Genomic DNA, 21,241 nt, shown 5'->3' with positions numbered 1-21,241 from the left:
AGAACTGAGCTGCTGTTGTGCAGGAGAGAACAAGGAATCCTGAGCTGGGGCACCTGACCGACAGGTATCTAGACTGGTCTGGTGAGATGGAAAGCAGAGCATGGAAACTGTGCAGAGACTCCAGGGAACTAATAATAGCATCATATAGAGATGTCCGAAAAGCTCTTCTAAACCCAACATGGAAGCGAGAAAGCAGGTTTAGTTTCTCAACCAATATATTGAAATCCTGAAGTATTAGGGAGGTAAATAATTTGCTAGAGGTGTCTAAAATAGATATTGGTCTATAATTGGCTGGTAATGAGCGATTGCCCTTTTTGAATATTAGGAGTATACATAAGGAGCACCAGGAAGATGGAAAAACCAAGGTTTCCAGAATCTCAATAAAGAGAGAATACTGAATATTTGACCATAATTCCGGATCTGATTTAATAGTGATAGGGGCCAAGCCATCTGGGCCTGGCACCCTAGAACCTTTCTCTCTAATAATAGCTTGATAGACGTCCTCTCTATTCCAACTAAAACCCTGGATCAGGGTGCATTTTCCATTTGCAAAAATCAGGGGGGAATGATCACTCTTTTTAGAGAAAAGTTCTTGAAAGTATTACACCCATGCTTCCTCTTTTAAAATACACGTATCTTGTTAGCAATTTTTGTTCAAAATTGTATTAGTCATCTCCCAGAATCTAGCACTATGACAACCGGTTAATGACCTCAAAATAGCTTGGCTATCTCCCAAATGAAGGTGGAGTACCTTTAAATAATTTCTATATTTTTGGTGAATACGCTGACTATAAAGTCTGCGAGTTTCAGTTCTCTGAGTTTTTTCCTTTTGTACCTCTTTGCCTCCACAACACGAAATGTGCAAATGTTTTTTTCTGGGCCACAGCCAACCTCTTCCTGGATATGTTGTTTAAACACTACAAGCCGGTCATATTAAACCTAAGCATAGAAAAATCACCAAATATGTTATATTGCAGCCTTCTGAAAATTGGGTCCTGATTTCCTTAGTAAATTTAGTGCATAGGAAAGTGTTCCATTTTATGGATGTGCCCCCTCTGTTAGCGGTCAAAGATATCAGCATTGGCTGAATATCCCTGCAATGTGTCAGATTTTGTAAAATAAAAGAGATGGGATAATGATAGCTGTAATCAAAATCCCCGACCACAAGCGGAGAGCAAGACGGAAGCAGGTCCGTGTAACAGCAAACATGATCAATTCAGGAGTAGCTGTTTCCCCTGCGGCAGGTCATAAAAGGGTTAAAAAAATAAAATCACCAGCAACAGGTGGAAGTTCCACTCACTCATGTACAAGTTCACTGTTCCCTCAAATGCAAGACTCAACCTGTTTGTTTCCACCCTTACGCCTACGGGAGCCCGCTGCAGATGAAGAATTGAAATCACAAGCTATTCTTTAAAAAAAAAGAAATTGTTAAGTGCATTTTGGCTTTATACAAAACCTTTAGCACTACATAAAAACATAAGATAGCAAAATACAAGTTATAATCAAAACAAATTACATCCCTCCAAAATTATAATTTGAATGTACAAAACAGCTAAAATAAATAATAACATGTCCTGGCCTTAATTTTTGGTTTCTCCAATCAAAAAAGGGGTATTGTTATAGTATTAGAGAGTTCCCTCCCCAGCCATTCCACCATAATAACATAGAGATCTTCTTGAATGGTGGAATAGTGTTGCTGTTCCAGTATACATGTATTACCAATAAATGGAAAAAAGATTCATCCAGGGAGACCTGCACTGCTATCAGACCCTCATTCCTAGTGCAGATTTCAGTATAATGCATTTTAAGTTGAAATCAAAAGCAACAGCCAAACGCCCATGGGTCTCCCCAAGGGGTTCCTATTAGTGACTTTGGAGAACGTATAAAGACTTAATTTCGAGGTCAACATTGTTTCTTGTAGCAATAGAAGGTTTTGTTTGAAAAAAAATCATTTAATGTCTTTGCTCTTGAAATATTCATTGATCCACACGCGTTCCAAGAAAGAAAGTTCATGCCCTCCAAGCTAAAGATGCAAAAAGTGCTTGTTTGATTTGGCTGTAGAATTCAATGATGCAGCTAGCCATACACATTCAGATGTCAATTCTGTATCCAAACCTTTGGACCACGTATTGGTCACTGTTCTTTTCGACATTATGAGGTCTCTATTAATTATTAGTGGTAGTTTATTAAAGACCATGCTCGGTACACAGCTGTATGCATCATTCAAGAATGAGGGAAGTTGTTCAGGGGCTGCAAAGGAAATTAGATCAAAACCCATGGTTCTGAAAGTGTCTCTCTGGTCCCAAACCAAGCAAACAACTATTAAAGAGTGGACATTGGCAACACGCCTATCTTTGCCGTTGTCTGGGATATCGACTGTCTCAATGTTCCCAGTGTGCAGTTGTCTTAAAGCTGGAATTTGGCTAAATATTTGCAATATATTTGACCCATTAAGATGAATTTCACCATTAATTGGAACCATGTTTTCTAAGCCAATCACTTTTTGATCAAAACTGTACTGTGTAAGCGATAATTGCTTTCCTAAAACAGAAGGGTCTAGAGATACCCCTAAAGACTGTAAATTTGGTGACTGCCACTGGGGACAAGGGTCAGTATACGGCTGATTTTGCAGCACACCAGGTTGCTCATGAGGTGTGATTTCCACAAATAGTTGAAATTCAGAGAGAGATAGAGTAAACAGGATGACATCAGTCTCTTCACTTTCATTCAGAGGAACTAAGGGATATTGGGGAACTAGAATCCTTTTTTGTTTGACGCCCCTGTGGTCAGCCTTCTTCTTTGTTGTTTTTTGATTCGATATAGCAGCTTTGCTGGTTGTCACTTCAATGGAGTCAGCACGATTGTTAACCTCCCTGGTCCTCGAATGCTGTGTATTCAAATTGATGGTACTATCCTCTATGGCAGCGATCGTAGGAACTTCCTCAAGGATCGATTCTTGTTGTTAGTAATGTTGCTTTGATTGTTTGTTTTTTTTCAAATTTTGTTGCTCTTTTTTTCTTTTTGAAACTCTTAATCCTTGGCGATGCCTCTATTATCATGCCACTTTCTATATTAGCTGGCGAAACGAAATCTGTGAGGTACTTAAATCCACATTTACAGCCTCTTGTGCAGTTGAGTAGAACAAGAGTCGTCAAGGGGATACTCTTCCCTATCTGCGAGACTATCTCTGTACTGACCAGATATTCATTGAGGAATAATAGTTGATCAGGTACATATGGCCACTGCCAAAAAATAGGGAGTGCTGGGTGCACTATTTCCCCTTCCCGAACACACCCACTGAGGCAGGAAGAGTTTAGTTCCATGCCAGATACAGAGGAATATCTAGACCTTCAGGTGAGAGGATCGGGGCAGCCCACTTAGTATGTCAGCAGTGGAAAAGAGATGGAATGGGCACTCCTAAACCTAAACAATGAATCAGTGAAGAAATGTATCAACATGAGTTAAGAGAACAAGAATGTTAATATATAATTCAACATAGAGACCATTTAGCCCAATTGGCTAACCTTAAGAGACAAGGAATGATCCCAGAAAAACTGCTTCCTACACAAGGGACTTTGAAGGAAATCCATTCTCGTTTTAGATGCGGGAAACATATTTAGAGCCACAACAGGAAGAAGTACCATATTATACAACTCCGGAGAAAGGATTCAGGACTCATAACCCAAAACAGCAATGGAGAAAGGAGACCAGGGAGGATCCCTTGTACATATAAGATACATTTCTACAGTCATGACGACAGTGAGAGTAAACATGTCAACAGGCAAGAGGTACACATAGGGGCTCTACTCTGAAAGGGGAAATTGGAGTCCAGTGAGAAGATAGAGAAAAAGAAAGCCCTAATCACATTTTGTGAATGGTCAAATCAAACAGACCAATGCCCAAAAAGATGTATGCCCCCTTATGATAAAATGTGAAATATTCTGTTTGGAAACATTTAGAATTGTATGAAAGAAGGGTGCAATCATTTGGATTGGAAAACAACCAAAATAATATAGAGTACATAGGTTCCTTGCTGGATTTGAAGACCACATTTACCATAAATGGCCCTTTTACAAACTGGAGATTTAAAAATATTTTTCAACCCATAGAAACCCTCATGAAACCCACTAGGCAGATTACAATTGAATGTGTGCTGAAGAGCAATCTGCTAGGGAGTTTGCTCATGAAAACAAGTACGCATTTGGCCACATATCTCTAAATAACAATAAAGAAAGTGAGGACTTTAAAACATCTTTTTTCCATGCCCTTCTGAAATATGCAGTGACTTGGTTAGTCAGAGATTTTGATGACTGTAGATCTTTGGAGTGGGTGGATTATCCCCCAGGCTACAGGTATCTATGGGGTGCAGAACCAAGCAGCTCTGAAAAGCAAATAAAAGGAGATGCCTGCTCTAGTCGCCATTGAGGTAGCTTAGGTGTAGAGTACTCCTATGTTGGACTTAGAGAAAGGGGGGCAGAGATTTACTCATCTGCTGTTAAAGATACAGGCAGAGAAGACACTCTTTTTTAAAGCCAACTGAGTAGTCCTTCACCTGCCATGCAAACTACAGACTTAACGAAACTGGAGGCTTACATTCGTCTCTGGTACTTAGTTTCTAGGACTATACTAGGCTTTAAATATACCACCTCTCACACCAGAGAAAGATAATCAGAACCCAGGACCTTGTTTCCAGAAGAATCCAATACCAGAATTTGTCTTGAGAAAAAAAAAACAATGACCTCTTCCTAGAACTAACTACAGATACAACTTGCTCCCACCTTCTACATTGTAGGATAACAGATCCCAGTCTGAGGGTGAGTGGAGACCCAGTAGTCCATACAATAACAGTTATCAGAATTATTGGAATTAATTACTCCCTTAGAAGAGACAATTATGTTCCAAAGGAGAAACAGACATATGAGCAAAGACCAACCAGCAGACAAGAGGGAGGTGACAAGATATGTAAATTGGAGAAATAGGTCAAACAATTTACAGAAATCATTGGTCAAATTATGAGATCCCAACAGGGAAATCCTAATACTAATACACCTAGAAACACTTTCCCAATTGGAGCAAAGGGTCAGAGTGGACAGTGTTAGGAGGAAAATGTTCCAAATACAAATGTATGAGGAGAAAGGGAAAAGGGGGATATGGCAGGAAAGATATGCTTAGCTTCGGCAGAAGCATCTATTATGCCCCTTGAAAGCACCCCTAAAGTTACTGAAAATTGGTAGAGACCTCCATATTCCTTGAGACAAAATCATATAAAAGCAGTTGTGGTAAACATATGATAATTACATTTAGGAAAGATGAGAGGTCAGTGGAGGTAGAACCTGCAGTTTTCTGTTTCAATGATGGATTGCACCTCCAAAAGAACAATAAATCAAACTACAAGAAGTGTGACACATAGCTTAAAAGAAAGGAGTGCGATTAACCATAACATCTCCAGCACAAGACCCAAAAAGAATAAAACAAAATAAATTTGATTGAGACAACAAAAGGAGAGGATACTTCTGCATCTTCAAAGTACTTTAGAGAATGCCATTAGAGGTAGTGACCAGGAACTTTAGTGGGAAGGGAGTCCCTGTTCCATTTGTAATTTCAAAATGTATTTTTATTCCTACAGGGACCTTGGGAAACCGAACTGAACTTGATTGTGAGGAAGATGCCCACATGGTGGCAGCCCAAGGTCAAGTTCACAAAACTTCAAACATGAGAAAGATACATTCAGAGCGGTCCACTAATGTACACTTTCTCTCCAAGCTGCAAGTGAAAGATGAGAGGTTTTCGCACCTGTTCAAGTTCAGGAACAGTGTAACTTATTGACTCTCCTTGACACAGGGTTTCAGATGACCTTGATCTTTTGAGAAGTATTAAACACTTTTAACCAAGGAAGAGGTGAAACTCCTTGAAGAATTACACATCTTTGATGGAATGGAGATTCCAGTAGGTAGTCATCGAATTGGAAATTAAAATAGGATGACACTGACTCACCCATCTGGTGATAGCTATGTCTCCTCAGGGCACACGCTTCTCAATGGGGAATGATTTACTGTGAAGGATTTCTCCTTCAATCGGGACCACAATCAAATTAAAAAGAATTACCAATGATATCAGTTTGAACAGTACTTGTCATGTTATTGAAAAGCATCTAGACTGATTCATTACCAAAATACCAACATCCCTGACATCACTTTAATTTCTGTGAAGGGGCAATATGACAGTGAAGGGACTTTAACTGAACCTTTAAATATACAACTTCCAGCAAAGAAGTTCTTGCCACGGCGTACATTTTATTTATTTATTGTGCATTTATTAGGTGATTAGACACTAAGTCAATTCTGTTTCAAAGTGCCCACAGGGCAGCAACGAGGGAACATGGGTTTGAAAAAACAACAAATACAGTGGAAGATAAAGACAAACCTACTATGCCTTGTGAGTATTCAGAACGTGCAAGTGCAGTGAGAAAAGGGACGTGGGAGTGGGGGTAGGTGCTGGAATGTCCATGCTCGTGGGTGAGCAGCTAATGAAGTGCATAGTATGGTAAGTGCTGTGCGGCCAGGAGCTGCATTGGGTAGATAGTGCAAGCCTACAGGACGAACGCCAGTGGGTGTCGAGGCAAGTGCTGCGAGGTAGGCAGAGGCTGGAGCGATGGGTGTGGGAGGCCAGGCCCCCGAAGGATGCATAAGGGCCCTGGTCACCAATCACAGCAACTGTGAGACTAGCACAGGATGGTGGAAGGGAAGGAGGGGGTGAAGAGGAAAGTCTTGAGGAGCTTCCGGAAAATGAGGAAGTCCTGCTCAAGACGAAGAGGAAAGGGGAGGCTGTTCCATACGAGGGAGACAGCTGAAGAAAGTGATCAGCATGCGGCCCTCTGTTTGGCGAAACGCTTTACACACAGAAAGTTGGTGCCAGAGTATAGTAGAGGTCTGGGGGAGAGTATTTAGTAAGAGAAAGTTGCAGATAGCATGGCTCTAGGTTAACAAGTGGCTAGCTTAGGGGATAAAGTACGCAGTCTAGCTACTATAAAAAAGGAAAGGAAAGCTCATATGCTTCACCATTCAGATTATTGGAGGCAAGAAAAAAGGTTTATCAGTGAAAAACTACTTAGATAATTACAAAAAGAGGAAACATTGCTACCTTTAATGTGCTGTGGGAAACTACCGGTCTTCATATTATTGATTCAACACCCTGGAATATTAGCAGACATACTACATTCTTCATTCATTAGTAATGAATTTGGATTTTATTAACAACATATCCTGGTCCAGAATTGGGTGGAATCTGATGGATTTCAAGATCCTGGGAAAGTATTTCACTCTGCTCAATTGCTGCCTTATGCATCTGAAGTCCAAGTAAAAGAGGTTATTATTCCTGGAAATACCCAACAATATGCTGACAAAGATTATAAAAGGACACACTTGTTTAATGAAGACACTTTTATTAATTTAAATAATGCTCTTCGGCAAAAACGATTTTCTCTGGATATGACACCATTAGATTTCAAGTAAGATACCATTTGAATAATGACAGTGTGAAGGCATCATGAAGTATACACATACAACTGAACTGAAGTTTGGGCTGCAAACTTTAATTAAACAGAAATAAAGGTTGGGAAAAAGGCTTAGCTTCCCCTGTGCTAAGGTGGGATTTCCCATCTAAATGTAAACTAAGGATAGTCTAGGCGAAGAAGTCCAAAGTAAATGTCGGTCTGTGTCCAACAACCTATGCTTGTCCTCACAACTATTTGGATACAATGTGTAGGGATTTCAATGTCAAAAGGATAAGTGTTCAAATAACTGGTCAGATCTTCTTTCAGCTCTTGGTTTGCAAAAGGGTTGCCTTCCCCAAGGATTGAGATAGTTCACAATGCAAAGGGGTTCACTTCCGCAAGGTTCGAGATTGTTCACAATGCAAAGGGGTTCCCTTGCCAAGGTTTCAAGTCTTTGAACTTCTTCACAACACAAGTCTTTGTGAAACCTCCCAGCTCTTCTCGTTTGGTTACCTTTCACCGATTTCACAAATTACAGTTCCTTAATTTCAGTTCACACCAAATTTCCTTTATTTTCAATCACAAATTCTTTACGGGTATTTTAAGCGTTTTTTTTTTCATAGGTAGGTGTCCTTGGTATACGTGCAGTTATCGTACCACATGGTCCACCCATTATAGGTCATCCAACTAACACACCTTACTTGCCTCTTCTTCCTTGTATGCACATTGCCACTATTTCAACTCTACAGTGAAGCTTGGTTTATTCTCATTTCACATCTCATGATGCTTTAACATTGCTTGTTTTACAACTAATCACTTGTTGCAATTTCACATGTTCTTATGGCCCTTGCCAATGCTTGGTCTCTCAAGTTAGACAGTTCCTTTATAATGTTAGATTCCACAAAACTGCTTTCATTCAAATCGGTATTCAACAGTACTAAAATGGTTTACTTTCATTCAGATCAGTATTTGAAAGTACTGGCCTTCATTTGGATCAGCATTCATTACAGTTCTCACAAGTCTGAAATGCTTGCCTGCTGCCCTAGTGTTCTCTGCCTAGGTTGACTCCCCGGTCATTGCTCATAGCTGTACAGCGAGGCTTCTGGCTGTTATGAGCTCTCTGCCTTGTGCAGCGCCTCACTCGGTCTCCAAAGTGGCTTTCTGTGGCTTTGCTCCTGCCACTGAGTCATCTGTCGCAGCATGGGCATCACTTTGAAGCTTTGCCTGGTCACGTTGACTCCCTTTCCGTAGTCTGCCACACGCCTCCAGATTCCTTCAGCCTTGCTTTTTCGCTGCCTATGCTCTGCATCTAACCAGGGTGTGGAAATGGCAGTTTCTATGTCCCTTTTTGTTTGCAATGTAGTAAATTCCCCACTGTATTCATTGTATTGCACAACTTCCTTTTCAAAAGTAATGGGTGACTTATTTTTCACAAATGTATTTTCATCTGTGTCACCTGCACTGTATGGTGGGGTTGTGGACCCAAGCCATGATCCCTTCAAGAACTAGTTCTTCCTGTTGCTCAGATGCAGCCTGGAAAACCTTTCAACTCTTCCTTCCACTTGCACCACCCTATAATTTCAATCACCCCTTTGTCTTGGCATGAAGCCTCTATGAGCCCTGCAAAACAATTACATGTGTTGTGTTCATCATGGGTGGAGTGGTCTGGAAAACTACTTGAACCTATCATTTTAACTCCCCTGACCTGGGAATCACACAGGATACCTGAAAATGTGTGTCCCGCCCTGCATCCCATCTCGCCTAGAAACCAAACACAACTTGTCCCGGCGACAACCAAACAAACACTTGCATGGGTGAGTGGTGCTTGATCGACAAAATGTGCCCTGGCAACAACCAAACAAACACTTGACTGGGTGGAGAGCTGGCCCACAAGTGGGTGGCACAACTGCCTTATATAAGCCTGTGGAGAAAGGACTGGAGACTGATGTTCTCTTTTATTTTGGTGGCTGGTGGTGGTGTGCTGATGTGGGGAGGGCAGCAGAGCCCAGGAGACCCCTTCCACAGGTACCCTTGTCTTCCCTTTGCATCCCTCTCCCTCTTTCATCCTCAACCTGCTCTATGTTTCAACCAGTAGGGATCCTTGCCGGTCTGCCTCCCCTATCTCTCTCTCTCTTTCTCTCTCTCTCTCTCTCTCTCTCTCTCTCTCTCTCTCTCTCTCCATCTCTGTATCTGTGTGTTTGTTTGTTTATTGATTTGTAATGCGTGCCAAATCCACAGGTAACAGGGCGCAGGGAATACAAGAAATCTTACAGCTTCGGCTGCACAAGGATATATACAGAAATATACATACAGCAAAATATATACATGGAATATACAAAATACAAGTATACAATCATAAAAGTACAGTTAGTGGTCAATACAAAGATATTATGGAACAACGTTGGGGGCAAGATTTGTGGAGCGTAATTAGGAGCTATTTACAGTGCAGGTGTAGTAAGAAACCTTTGCATTGGAGGTCATTGTCTTTGAAGCAGTTGATAAGATTCTGTCTAAAGTTCAAGTATGTTTTGTGAGCTCTCAGATATGGAGGAAGGGAGTGCCACAAGTGGGATGATTTGACTCGGAAGCTGTTGCCCCCGATTGTAGACAGTTTGAATCTTGGGACGGTTAGACAATTGGTGTTGATTGTTCTAGTAGGCCTACTAGAAGATTTTCTCTTGAATCTCTCAGTGAGATAGTGGGGCGCTGCATTGTTCAGACATTTGTAGGTAAGTGAAGCAGTTTTCAGTCAGATTTTGTCATTGGTAGAGAGCTAGTCATTTTGGCTCCTTACTTCTGATATATGTTCTTTCCTTGATATGCCTAAGGCAGCTCTAAGGGCATTGCTCTGCAGCGTCTGTATTCTCTTGACAATGTACCCATTTGCACCACTGTGCAAGGCATTACAGTAGTTCATTTTGGACAGGATTATTGCTCTGGCCAGGATAAGACAACTGTGCTTGGATAAGAATGGTTTACCAGCTCTGATTAATTTGCATGTGTATGCAGTGGCCGAGGCCATGGAATTCACTTGTTTAGTAAAGGGGAGGGTGAAATCAAGGTAAAGACCTAATGTTTTCCCCCTCATTGTCCACCTTGATAGAATTACCATCAATGTCAAATGAGGTGTATTTAGGGCCAAGCTTATTAAGGTTTTAAGTGGTACCCAGGATGATGAGCAGGATGATGAGCTCAGTTTTGTCATCATTCAGGCATAGACCTTGAGCGGCCATCCATCCCTGGATGATGAGCTAGACTTTGTTTACCAAGGCCAAATCCTTGTCATAAACCCCAGTAAGTGTTAGGAGAATCTCGGCATCATCTGCATAGTTAGTGTCGGTGATACCGAGATTGTCCATATCATCGAAAAGGGCCTTAATAAAGATGTTATACAAAGTCGGTGAGACACAGGAGCCCTGAGGCACTCCACATGTGATGGGGATGGGGTCTGCCGCTGCTGAGGGTGAGAAGACCCTCATGGTCCTGTTGCTCAGGAAGGATTGTATCCAGGCTATGGCCTCCTGAGAGAAGTGCGCTGCTGAGTCTAAATGGATACAGCTTTGATATGAAAGGGGCTAGGTCTCTTGCGGCATCCTTGATTATTTGGGCTGGGCATTTGTCGCCCTGGCAGTTTGAAGGTTTGAGTGATAGGATGACTTTTTCAACCTCAATGATGGAAATATTAGAGAAACTAAAGCAGAGAGGATGTTTAAGACAGGGTGTGGAGGTCTTGTCTTGTGAGGTTGTGTTGGCTAGGGTAGCTTTCTCTTGGCAATCTTATCAAAGAGGGTGGTGACTTTGTTGGCTAGGGCTTGCTGGATGTCAGAGCACCAGGTTTTGTCTTTCACACAGTTATCCTGAACTGGGACTGGGTTTTCAAGTTCTTTTAAAATTACAAATAGGTCCTTTGTACTCGAGTTAGCTTGCAAAATTCTATTGTTGTAGATTTCTTGTTTAGCCAAGAGTATTAGATATATTAATGAGGTTGGATTTATTTTCAACTGAAGGTAATAACCGCCAAGAGACTTCACACTTCCTTTTTTCTAATCTCAAGGTTTTCAGGTGTGGTGTGAGCCAGGAGTTGAGGTGGATTTTAGGCTTGCTTTTTCTCATTTTTAGAGGGGCAATGGAGTCTAGGGCTGCCGTCATAGTTTTGTTATATTCCTCAACTAACACGTTAGGATCAGTGGTAGTGGGTAGTGAGTTGAAGGTAGGTAGGATTAGAGGCAGGACGTTATCTGCCATAATATTCTTTTTGTTCCTAGTTAAGGTAGGAGCAGCAGATAAGGTATTTTTAGTGGTAGGCCTTTTGGTTGCTAGGGTGAATGATAATAGGTGATGGTCAGTCCGCCTGGGGCGTTGTGGCAGTAATTGAGGCATTACAGTCGTAATCTGCCACCCAGTCAAGTATTCTAGCCTTGTCACGTTTGGGTAGATTCGCTCTTTGGATGAGGCCAAATTCAGAAAGTATATTGGCAATGGCGGTAGGTTGTCAGTATTTGGGGTCATTAAATCCCAGGTTAAGATCTCCTAACAATAATACTTGTGAAGAGGTTTTTAATTTTTCAGAAAGAATGGTGGAGATATCTTCCTCAAATGAGCCGAGGGGTCCTGGCGGCCAGTAAATAAGGTGTATGGAGTTTGAGAATTAGCAATAGGTAGTTTGGCAGTGAGGGATTCACAGGATGTGAGGTCTGGGGAGGGGGCTAATCTCATGGATAGGTTAGATTTAGCAATGATAGCTATGTAGCCTCCTCGAGTCTCGCATCTGTCTACTCTAAGACTAGTGTAGTTATCAGGCCCTGCTAACATAAGGGCAGGGCCTGCTGCCGCGTGCAGCCATGTTTCTGTGATGGCCAGAAAGTCGTAGTTCTCTGCCAGGATAAGGTTGGATATCTACGTGGCATGCGCGACTAGAGATTTGGCGTTTATTAGGGTGCTATTGAGATTGGGGGTGAAGCTGTCTGTCAAGGAGGAGTTGCAAGGTGCAGGGGAGGTGCCATTAGTATCTCCGGCATCCTGTGATGCAATATTAAGATTAGTCTGTAGAACATTCTTGCGGATAGGACTAGATGTTATGGGAGTGGTGGCTGTAGTAAGACTGATCTTATTGGTAGTAATGGTTAGTCTGCCAAGTAGGCATTTCCTCTTCAAGTCTGTGTTAGACGTTGATCTAGCGAGAGGATCAGAAAGTTTAGACAGTCTTGAGCGGAGCCTAATGTTTCTGGACGCTATAGAGCAAGGTTTGCTGGAGTAGGGTAAGCCCCGGGTGTGGTCTGAAAAACTAAACAGTAGTTGATAGGTTAGATAAGTAGGTGGGGATGGTGAGGGTGTATAAGCCCTAGTAGCTGTCATGTTAATTTTTAATATTGCCGTTCAAGTATGGTAGGGTAAGAGGTTTCATATGAGTGGGCACAGGACTTGGTGCAAGTAGGGTGCCAAGTAATACTAAGTTTAGCACAGAAGCAAACATAGACCCAATGTTAAATTATATCACGATATTATGTTCTGGTTGTAGTGGTGTTGTGGTGTACTAGGCCATAACACACTCACTGCAATAATCGACTGGGTTAGAGTGCTAAAACATATAACAAGATGCTATCTTGTATCACTGTACATTGTGGCAACCCCTAGCATATTGTGCTAAATCAAGTTATAGATGAAGACAAAAGGTTGGGGGTAAGGCGCTGTACAGGTAAGTGACAACTAGGCCAAGAAACGGTTGTATTCAAGATGCAGATAATACACGGTGGTGCACGCAAGCTAAATTGAGAACACAATAGGTTATACATTCATGCCACTGTGTAATGGTAAGCTAAGACGAATAGCAGGCATAATTACAATGCTAGCGGAAGGCATGTTCGCAGTGCTAAAAAGTGGCATGATGTGAATTAGTATCAGATGAAATACAGGCTAAATCACGGTGCAAGCGTATTCACAATGCTGAAGGTATGGCAAAATGCAGCAGTTAGCGCAGAGTACATGAATAAGATACGCAGAGCAATATGGAATTTTGGCAACAATCATCAAGGTAGGTATATACGGTAGTGAGCTGTGAGGCTAGTTCGAGTAACGATGTACAACAAACTTTTCTCAGGGTGATTTATATGCATAGATAATACAGGGGCATTAGGTAACATAGGGCATATGGAGTCAGTTAAGAATGTTGAATTATTACCAAATTTGCTATCCTGGTGTACGGGAAGACAATCAGAAACAGGTATAGCAGAGTTCGGAGTGTTGGGTTTTACCTGTGTGTCAGTTTCATGACCGTCATCAGTTGGAGTCAAAGTTATGGATTGAGGATGAGTTTAACGGCCAAGGCTCTTGGCTCCCTGTGCTGAACAGGGGCAAATATGGCCTTTGTCTAGGCCTTTGTCGATGGCCATTGCATCCGCCTGCCAGCGGATGTTGTGGTCGAAAAAATGCTTTGGTTGCCTGGGAACAAAGCTCAGCCTCACTCTGGGGCCGCGTTGTGCCCGCCATTATTCAAATAGGTGGAAGATTAGGACAAATTCAGGCAAATCAAGCTCTTAACAATGCTCGTAATGGGGGCTGGTAGCGCGTAGCAGCTACTTCGGCAAAAGAAATGCTGAAACGCAACATGCATGTGTGTGTGTCTCACTGTGTGTGTCTCACAGTGTGTGTCTCGCTGTGTGTGTGTCTCACTGTGTGTGTGTCTTGCTGTGTGTGTCTCTCGCTATGCGTGTGTCTCTCACTGTGTCTGTGTCTCTCGCTGTGTATGTCTGTCTCGCTGTGTGCGTGTGTCTCGCTGTCTGTGTCTGTGTGTGTCTCTGTGTGTTTGTCTTGCTGTGTGTGTTTGTTTTGCTGTCTGTGTGTGTCTCTGTGTGTGTGTCTGTCTGTGTCTGTCTCTGTGTCTGTGTGTGTGTGTCTTTTGCTGTGTGTGTGTCTCTTGCTGTGCATGTGTCTTTCGCTCTGTGTGTGTCTCTTGTGTGTGTGTCTCGCTGTGTGTGTCTCACTGTCTGTGTCTGTATGTGTGTGTATCTCGTTGTGTGTGTGTATTTTGCTGTATGTGTTTGTCTCGCTGTGTGTGTGTCTCGCTGTGTGTCTCGCTGTCTGTGTGTGTCTGTGTGTGTGTTTCTATCTCTGAGTCTGTCTGTGTGTGTGTCTGTGTGTGTCTCTCACTGTGCTTGTGTCTCTCACTGTGTGTGTGTCTCTTGCTGTGTGTCTATGTCTTGCTTTGTGTGTGCGTCTTGCTGTCTATGTCTGTGTGTGTCGGTGTGTCTGTCTGTCGCTGTGTCTGTGTGTGTGTGTCTGTGTGTGTTTCTCTCTTTTTCTCTTTCTCCTTCTCGCCTTTTCCCTCGTGTGCCCCTGTGTGCGCTATCTCACTGTGTGCCACCTCTCTCACTGGGTGCCACCTTTCTCACTGGGCACCTCCTCTCTCAGCCATCTGTCTCCACAAACCTCCTCTCCCACTTCCTCTCCAACTCTTCCCTTTGGGTTGCTGCCCCCCTGTACATCCAAGGGTACTTCCGGGCCCACGGGTTCCATGCCAGTGGGTGTGTCTAGCTACTGCACCTGCCATCAAAGCCCCATCTTGTGCCCGCAGACCAGTGCAGGCAATCACCTGTGTCCAGAGTGTCTAATTTATCATGCTGGCAATAAGTTTACTCCTCTTTCTGTAGTAAATATGCTCCTGGTTTCTACAAAGACTTAGGTGCCTTCGTTGTGTTCCCATTTTTCAGAGTAGCCTGCCTGTTATTGCCAGAGGGGGGACTCAGTCTGTCTGCATTCACAACACATTCCCATCTGATCTGTTCACTCCCTGGTCCAAAACTGTGGCCCTGCCTGGGGTCTCCCACATGACCTCCCCCATTTTTGCCTGCTTTGCACTTCCAGAAGGTTTCTCGAGCACTCTGTCTGGCAGTCCACCTTCCAAGAGAGGTCTGCGCTCCTCCAACAGTCCATAGATCTGCTTCCACAGCTGACACCATTTTCCCCGTTCTTGCTGCTTTTAAACCTCCAGGCAGGTTGATTGGTCCAAAAAAGACTAGACCACTCACTTCCTGCTTGGTAGTTTTGCATTGCTCTTGTTTGCCTCCTCCTCGTCCCAGTATCTAACTGGTGTGTGAGTCAATAAAAAGCTGACGTCTTACTGTGGTCTGTCTCTTCCTCGTCCCAGTACCTAACTAGTGTCTATTGGGGTATGATTTACGTGAAAAATAGGGAAGGGACAGACAATAGCCTATAAAGGCCTGAGGGATGGCAGACTCATTATGAAAGGGAAATGGGGGATACCACATCTCACCCAAGGATGCCTCACTTCCTCTCCCCAAGTCTCCTCCACCCAGGTAGTCCTCTGTTGCATATCCACCCCCAGGGTCAGGATCCAGTAGTGACAGCCTTTCCCTGGCCACCTAGGAGGAGGAGATCTCGGGGAAAGAAATGAGGAGGCCCTCATATTCCTCACAATAGACAACAACGATCTCCAGAGTGTCATTTTGGCCCAAAATACCTATCTCAGAAATGGTTCGCCATTCCAAATATTTGCAATCAATTTCACAAATCCTATTGTTGGTCGGAAACCTAAAGATTGTTATAACAATACTGATTAAATAAATCCATCAACTCTCTATAATTGACAAGGGGGGAATTTCATGTTGTAATACCTGTCCCCTTACGCGGAGGAGGACGTTTTCTGCGATACTCTGGAAAATGAAATCGTTTTCTGAGTTACCAGCAACAAAAGCAATCAGGTAACTATTCAACAAAAAACTAGCATCTTAGTCAACACAAAACTATATTGTAACACACAAGGGTGACACAAGGAAACAACAATGTTGTGCTATGATTCAATCCAAAACAACTAAACTGGCACTGCCCCTCAAAAGAAGTACTAAACTCTCCATGAGGAAAACAATGACCCTAGCAAATGGTGATGTGCCGCCTCTAACTGGAATAGAAGGAGGGAAATTTCCCTCCACTAAACTCAGGATGAATCAATCAGGCATAACTCATATATAGTTCACCATGCTGTCTATAATTTGACCCATTGTTCTCGCCTTCTAAAACGCAGACCCCCACACTAGCAGCGAGCAAAACCATATTAAACTTACCGAGCCAGACAAAGATTTTGGCTCAAAAATAGTGATAAAAACTCAAATAAAAACCAGGGGCTATTTGTCGCTGGAACACCCCACCAAGCATTTAAGGGGTGTTTTTTTTGTTTTATTTTATCCACCCTCAAGTGTCTATGTATATGATTTGTCCTCAACTCAATAATCAAATTACACCACAAGCGACAATGCCCATAAAAACAACACTTAGGGTTCTCAGGGGTGGGCAGTATCCCAGTGTTAAATCCGCCGGAATAGCGCCCAATGCAATTAGCGTTACTACAACTTGGTCCAGAGCTATTAGCACCGGATCACAAGCTGCGGTGGCATGTTAAGTCCCCATTTATTTTTTGTCCATGGGACTCAATGGGCATTTTTGGCACAATTACCACAACGGTAATTGCACCACGGTAATTGCACCAAAAATTAGCAGAAAGTTGGTGCATTCACCTCCAGCAAACAGCTGGAGGTGAATGCTCTGAAATTTCCCCAACTCGGGATTGGGCATAGCGGTAATACGGCGGTACCGCTCCACCCAACCTCTGCTGAGGCCCTTAATCTGGTATTCCTAAGCATGATCAAAAGGATATCCGTGATACAGGTCGACCGGTTTCGGTGACTCATAGTCCGTCACCTTCTTCAGGACCAACAAAGCGCACATACAATTCTTCTAAGGGTCATCTCTCCTGTCCTTAATCAAGTAGTAGATGTGGCTATTGATATTGAACAACCTGTGTAAAACCACAAATTCCCTCAGTCAATACACCTGAAAATGTCTGTACTTTCCTCACCCCAGCCGCTATATCACGGGAAGTTCCCATCTCTCAGCTGTAGTCTGGGATGCTATCTTATTCTTCATAGAAATGGGTACTGGCATCCACAGAATGCGCTCCGAGACTGCAAACCCCTGCTCATTCAAACAAAGCACACTGCTTGCTCTATATTAATGTGTATCACCAGCACGCAATGGACAAGTTACCAGCAACCACCTCAACACCAAAGGGCCCTCCATCCAGACAGATACTGTAAATAGAGATCTCTCCATCCAACTTGAATATGCATCAGACATTTCTACTCAAGAAATATTCCCAGGTTTCTTTCAAATGGTCAAAAGCAGATCAGTGTGGCTGACACATTACCTCTGCCACTTCATATGACTGTGTATACACATCTCTACATTACACAACAATACGTATGGACCCTGATATGGCACTGAATGTGGAATCCCATGGGACTGTTCATCTAATCCATAGTGCCTTTAATAACCCAGCACTAGGAATATTAAAACCTAATGGACAATGGATACTATGTGCAAGCATAAGGGACTTCATTAACAGGGTACACATGTCAAGGGGGCCTCTCCCTACAAATAGTCACTAGCCCAAATCCAAGGTTCTAAAATATACTCTGCTCTCTACTTGACAAAATGGATACTGGAGTTTCTTTGTACTCCGTGAACACCAAGTGAACTTGCCTCTACCTTTGGGGGGTCAGCAGTATATGTAGACCTGTACACAATTTAGGTACATTAACAGCGGGAATGATTTCAATATATTACTACATAAAGCTATGCCTAACATTGTAGTAAGTGCACAATTGACCTATGTAAATGACCAATTCATATAAAGTAAAACTGTGGTAGAGCATTTGGTGGAGATCCACCACATGCTAACACAACTAAGGAATGAAGGTGTACAATTATCACATCTGGTACAACTTTTTAGTGGCATTTGTATTGGGCTAAGTTCCCCATAACCAACCTCTATGCACCCCACACCTTCCCCCAACCCCAAAAATTAAAAATATTGTACCCTAACCGTGCAGCCTCCTGAAAAATGCCACAGAAAAATACAGCAAAATGGCTGTAATGAGTTGGCCACTACAATTGGGCAGGTACCAAAATTATCACTCCAGAAAGCACAATGGTGCAGAACCAAATTAAACTTTCTAGGACATGAGATCAAAGCCGGGGATCTTAATCCTCAGAAGGAGGTTGAAGCTTTACTAAAGTTGAAGAACAACACAAATCTACATGGGTTACAAAGTCTCTTAGGATTGACCAACTGCAGTTGTAAATTCATAGAGAACTATGCATTTATGATTTGAAAGGTAACGTGTCCTCATTTATAAATTGAAATTAATGTTTATGTAGTGTAAGGGTACAGAAGGTGGAGACTAACACACAGGTGACATGTTGATTGCTATAGACTCTTATTAGTCAGAAAAATAAAGAGAAAACCTAACTTTCCCTATCTCTTAGAGGGGTTTCCCTGCCACAACTAAATTACCATGGGTTCTATGAGAATGTCTGCTGTAAGGATGACACGGTATCAAGAATAGACAGACAAAAGTGATCACAGTTCGAGGGTGTTTATTAAACTGTATAGGTAGGTTGGAAAAATGCCTAATCTAAACCTAAATCTAAGATGGTAGCAAGCTACGACCATCTAATAATAATAAGGTAGTCCTAGTGGCGTTGTGTAAAAAAAAAAAGGGCCTAAAAGCCTATTGTCAATCCTTACGCTAAAATATAAAAGAGTGTGGGATAGGGGTCACAAGAAAGAAAGAAGTGTTCACAAATGATGAGTCAGGATATGTTAGCCGAGGGTCTCTCTTCCCCATGTTTTGAGCACAGGACAAGGCGGGACTCCTGAACACAGCACATTCTCGAGCTTTCCGAGAATGAGACAACAGTTCCGCTTCACGTATCAGGACCTTCAGTTGTTAAGTCTCTTTTCTACAAAAAGTCTCTTGCCCCCAAGGACCTGATGGCTTCTAAAAATAACAAACAAAAGAAGTTCTGTTTCAAGTGTATGTTGGGTGATGGTTTCACCCCTGGGTCCCCCTTTTCCCGGGCGCAGACCCCTCAAACAGTTCTTATCAATATCAGGATCTTCGGATATTGTCTCTCCTGCTTCCGAGGATCTGATAGTTCAAATAAGCAACAAAAAGTTATTTCGGGGGTTGGCCACCAGAGGGCGCACGGATGCAGACTCCCTCCGTGTGAGCTCCGTCTCGCGGTCCCCCAAAAGTGCTTTGAGCCCCCACTTTTGGCCCCCCCCATCTTCACGACGATGACGGAGAACCTCCATAACCTTGGCCCCCACCCAGTGTGCGCAACTCCGGAGAAAATCGGCGAGACTTTCACGACGAACAGTCCTGCGGCCTAGACTTTCCCGCGCGACCTTCCACGCAGCGCCTTCCCGGAAACTCATAGGCGCCGGAGACACGCGACGTTCCTGGACTGTGCGGCGGCTTTACGCCCAGGCTCCCCCCTCGGCGCTCTGCCTGCCGGCTCCCGTGGACTGGGAGAGCCCTGGGCAAGCGGCTGGTGCCCCTGCCGCCCATGTTGAAGTGGAGCCGGAACGCCGAACGCGGCTCGGTCCAGGGCGGAAAATGATGCGGGTAAGTGCTGCCTCCTAGCAATACACAGAGCTTCCCCACGGCCTTTCCCGCGTGATCCTGAGGGTATGCTACGGCCCACCTCTCGACCACGGGCACCGCGCCTCAGGACCCTGTTCCCTCACTTGGCCTGAAGGCCCCTGTGGACCCCCGTACAATCAAGGTCCCGCGACCCAGAGAATCTCCCCCATACCAAGTGACTGCCGAGACGGCACACTTTAACATCTCTCCTTTTTGGCAACCTTGCTCCGTAACAGGCGCCACTGAATCTCACTGAATCTCACGGCCCGAGAGACTACACGATCGAAAATGGAGGGTTGGGCCCCTGACTCCAGGGCGTGTGCCTCCTCCCACCACAGCACTCTGGTCCCCTGGAGCACCAGAGTTATTTCCCTCTGAAGCACATCAAGTGCGGCCCAAAACAACGCTGCACAGGATACCTCCACACGAAGCCACGAAGGTACCGGACGTACCGGCCCCACATAATACCACGGGGGGAAAACTGAATTCCACTGGAAACCGATTGACTACCCTATGTTTGCCACATCCATTGGGACCCTAGGCGGATCAAAGGCACGGAAACACTGGCACCGCGGAGGGAAAGGCCCCCTCATATACTCTACTCCGGGCGAGGCGTAGAAGAAAAGGGCAAGGAGGACAGGGGCGTGTGCCTCCTCTGTGGTACCAAACATTCTTGAAACCGAAGGCACCTAAACGCATGAACGCCCGACAGAAGCTTGCCGCCTACGCATATAAATCTCTTCCTCGATCTAGCGCTGAACCCGAGATGACCACATCACCAACCATGGACAAGGAAACTGCTGCCACGAAAGGGGACATAGCGGACTTATTAGCCGAAATAAGGAACATGGGAGCCAATATTGGAGGGAAGATCGACAAACTCACACAGCGCCTTGACAGCATAGAGGACAGGGTTGAAGGGGTCGAGAATAACCAGGCCTCTATCGATGTCCTCGAAACACAACTGGATCACAGAATAACCGAACTGGAGCGAAGGGAACAAGAATTTCGACTTAAGATGGATGACCTGGAAAACCGCGAAAGGAGAAACAACCTGCGCCTCTTCGGGATTCCAGAGAAAGAAGGCGAATCGGAAGAGGATCTGAAATCGACTCTCCACGATATCATTAAGCTTCTCGTCGCAGACGATAACATCGACGAACCCAAGACGGAGCGTATTCACAGAGCTGGCGGCCCGCCTGGAGGCCCGCGATCGGTCCTCGTAAGATTCCATCGCTACCAAGATAGG

The sequence above is a fragment of the Ambystoma mexicanum genome, chromosome 10 (genome assembly GCF_040938575.1).
Source record: "Ambystoma mexicanum isolate Mex_15411 chromosome 10, UKY_AmexF1_1, whole genome shotgun sequence".
NCBI classification, from domain to species: domain Eukaryota; kingdom Metazoa; phylum Chordata; class Amphibia; order Caudata; family Ambystomatidae; genus Ambystoma; species Ambystoma mexicanum.
Note: the sequence above shows the minus strand (reverse complement) of the source record.